General features: G+C 43.7%; 1 pseudogene; it reads left to right on the top strand.

Moving 5' to 3' along the window:
* The first annotated feature begins 1,887 nt into the window (after positions 1-1,887).
* Positions 1,888-2,592, top strand: LOC142159046 (E3 SUMO-protein ligase NSE2-like; annotated as a pseudogene).
* The last annotated feature ends 988 nt before the right edge of the window (positions 2,593-3,580 follow it).

Raw genomic sequence — 3,580 nt, 5'->3', positions numbered from 1 at the left:
TCTGTGGTGGTTTTATAGAAAAGGGCTGGAACCAAGATGTTGCTGCAGTCTCCTTTAGTCCTGCAAAATAGAAAAAACCTCTGCTCAGCAAATAAATAAACTTTTCTGCAGAAAGATCCAAATACCAATTCTTTATGCCTGTGTGTACTTCTTCCCCTAATAGCTTTTTATTGTAAATATGTAGTTGGTTATGCAGTTCTAAGGGTCACTAATTTCTGCTTGTCCCTAGACCAATGGTTGTGAGTAAAGATGCTCACTTATCCCTGTGTTTTGGGTTTGGTTTTGGATCTGGATTAAATTCGTGTTTTGGTATTGGCAAAACTGCCTTCGTGTGTTTGGGTTTTGGATCTGAGTTTTTAGAAAAATAGCTAAATTATGTTAAAATCACACAATTTTGCTCTTTTTTTGTTCCTACTGTGGCACAGAGGGATATTTGCCGCAGTTCCCCTGTAAGGGAACATGTAGGAACACAGTCTGCAGCAGCAGGCTGCAGACAGGGTTAAGTTTTCCCTTAAGTTTTCCTCTCTTAGCACACACACACACACACACACACACACACACGTGTTCCACATGGGTGTGATTGGTTTGCTGTGATTTGTTGTAGTGCTTGGGGTGAAGACACTGTCTGTATGTGTGGGTGGCACTAGTGCCGTAACTAGAAATTTTGGTGCCCTGGGCGAGACAGGGCACCGGCGCCCCCCATCTAGGTGGGAGTGGCATTTGACAAGTGGGTGTGGCTAGCACTTTAGTGAAAGAATTGTTATATGCACACACACAGTGGTATATTTAAAAAATATATATCGATAGGTATTGTAATATTTCATGCAGTTAACATGTTTAGGTTTAAGTGAGTTTAATATATTGTGATCTGTTTCATAGGGGGGGAGAGGGGACGGGAGGGGGAGAGAGAGAGAAAGGGGGAGGGAGAGGGAGGGGGAGAGGGAGGGGGAGAGGGAGAGGGAGAGGGAGATTTTCACTTACAAGACTTTGAAGCTTCAACCCGTAAGTCCTGCAGTGGAACTGACAGGAAGTTCAGCATTTGGAATGCAAATGCCGAACTTCCTGTCAGTGGAACGCACATGCGTTCCACTGCGGTACTTAAGGGTTGAAGCTTCAAAGTCTTGTAAGTGAATGTGAATTCCTCTCTCTCTCTTGGAGGCAGGTATGGAGGCAGGTAGAGGGTGGCTGCTGCGCCCCCTTGGCCTTGCGCCCTGGGCGACGGCACCGCCCGCACCACCCTCGTTACGGCACTGGGTGGCACCACCGATGCCAGTAAGTGGCCGCCGAGCAGACAGGGAAGTAATGTCTAGCCAAATGTAGGTGGTGGGGATTTTCGTGTGCTGTTACTGGATATGATTGCAGTTCCAGCATTGGAGCTGTTTTACCATCCTGACAACTGCTAATAAACAGCTAAATGGTTCAGCATACCTGTGTCCGATTCCTGTGAAAGGTGTACTTTCTCACACTACATTATTTTTACCCTCAATAACATTAATGTTCAGTAATTTCCAGTCAATTTTGACTACCTCACAGGTCACAATATTATTTTCATACACTTTCGGAAAAAGAGCTGGCTGGACACTAAGCGACAGAGCAACGACACAAACACACAGCAGTTCATAGCACATCTAGGAAACATTGCCACACAGCAGTGGCAGAAAAGAAAATTGGTGCAAGATGGAATTGTCCTTGGGCCCTCCCACACACCTTATATAAGATATAAAAAAAAGACATGTACAGTTTAACAAACCAAGCACTCCAGCGACAAGCAGAGCCACTTTTGTGGCTGAAGTGCTTGGTTTGTTTGGGCCCCCACAAAACAAGCTACCAATAGTTAAGCGGCCTTAAGCCTAACAGTGCTGTCAATGAACTCTACATTATTAAACCATGTCTGCTCGTGCTGCATCTTTAATATCCTTCTCCTCTCTGCATACCACTCTCTCATCCCTGAATAACTGCCAAACCTATGTAAACACAGGAATGGATATTACAACTGGAGTGGCATTAGATCTGCTTCAGACAGACCTTGACACGGAACATGTGGGCAGCAGGGAATCTGTCTTGTTGGAATATGCTGCATTGAACAGAGATTTAAACCAATATATAAATGCAGTTGAGGAGACTGTACTTAAGTTAAAACCTGACCCACCTGATGAGATCCCGGATTTAAGAGGGCTTGTACACGAGAGATACACTGCGCTTCAGAAGAATAATACAGAGGCGGCCCTGAGGCAGGACGATAAATTTGTCCAGTTTAAAGAATAGCTAAAGGGCCTGAGAAAACAAATGGGTGTGTCACCGGCCTCTGCAGACTAAGCTTTGAAAGATGAAAACAAGGAGAACGCAGTCATCCAGAGCACTCCTATAACACAGTTGGAGATGGTGAACCCAGTGAAAAACAAAGTATGTGGCCACACGTATGAGAGAGAAGCAATTGAAAGGCTGATTGAAAACAAACTTCAGAAGGGTAAATCTGCCAGGTGTCCAAAAATTGGCTGTGACCACTCTGACATGAGTATATCGGATCTTGTTCCAGACAATGCACTAAAAATAGCCATTGAAATTCACAGCAAAAAGCAAGGTCATCTTTGACGTAAAGAGCAGATTGCAAACACTTTGTGCAATATACTGACGAAACAGCATCAAAGTGGGAAGTTTGAGTAATACATATACACGTCTATTTAGACATCAATGCTTACTTTACTTCTGCAAGCAACGTTGTTCTCTGGTAATAAAACTATTATCCTTATACCGGTCAAAAAATTAATACTAAGCCTCCAACATGCTTTGGATGTTGATAGTTGATAGTAGGACCAGTTGGAGTTACAGCATAGGAGACACTAATTTTGATCAATTCTTTTACAGTAGACCAGACCAGGGGGTAAATGTATCAATCTGCGGGTTCTTCAATACCCGCGTGTTCAGCCTCTTCCGCGATTAAATTTCAAGCGGCGCTGCATTGTAAAGGGAAGTTAACCCTTTACAATGCAGCGCCGCTTGAAATTTAATCGTGGAAGAGGCTGAACACGCGGGTGTTGAAGAACCCGCAGATTGATACATTTACCCCCAGATGTCAAATTTTTGTGCTGAGTCATTTTCATCATCAATGGGTGTTTTTGAGTTTTGCAAAGCACACAACAGTGTATATAGTACATGGAGGTAACATTGGCACAGAGCGGTAGCTGAAAGGAAAAGTGGTACAAGATGGAATTGTCCTTGGGCCCTCCCACCCTTATGCTGGATCTTAAAAAGGACATGCACACTTTAACAAACCAAGCACTTCAGCGACAAAGAGTGCCACTTTTGTAGCTGAAGTGCTTGGTTTATTTGGGCCCCCACAAAACAAGCTAACAATGGGCTTAAACATCATCTTTTCCACATTTTGAGGAAGTAGTCTCCTACACCTATCGCTGACAAGGTTCCCAGATGTGCTGAAAACTCTTCCCAATTACACACTAGAGGGTGTGAAGCTTAAGTAGTGCAAAGCGAGTTGGTACATGGTTCTCCAAATTACTTTTGTTTTCCTCCCAGTATGTATAGGGACTGTCTGATGTGTCTATCTCTATGCTGTCTTTAAAAT

This window comes from Mixophyes fleayi, chromosome 1, assembly GCF_038048845.1.
Source record: "Mixophyes fleayi isolate aMixFle1 chromosome 1, aMixFle1.hap1, whole genome shotgun sequence".
Lineage (NCBI taxonomy): Eukaryota > Metazoa > Chordata > Amphibia > Anura > Limnodynastidae > Mixophyes > Mixophyes fleayi.
This window is presented reverse-complemented; position numbering and strand designations above follow the sequence as displayed.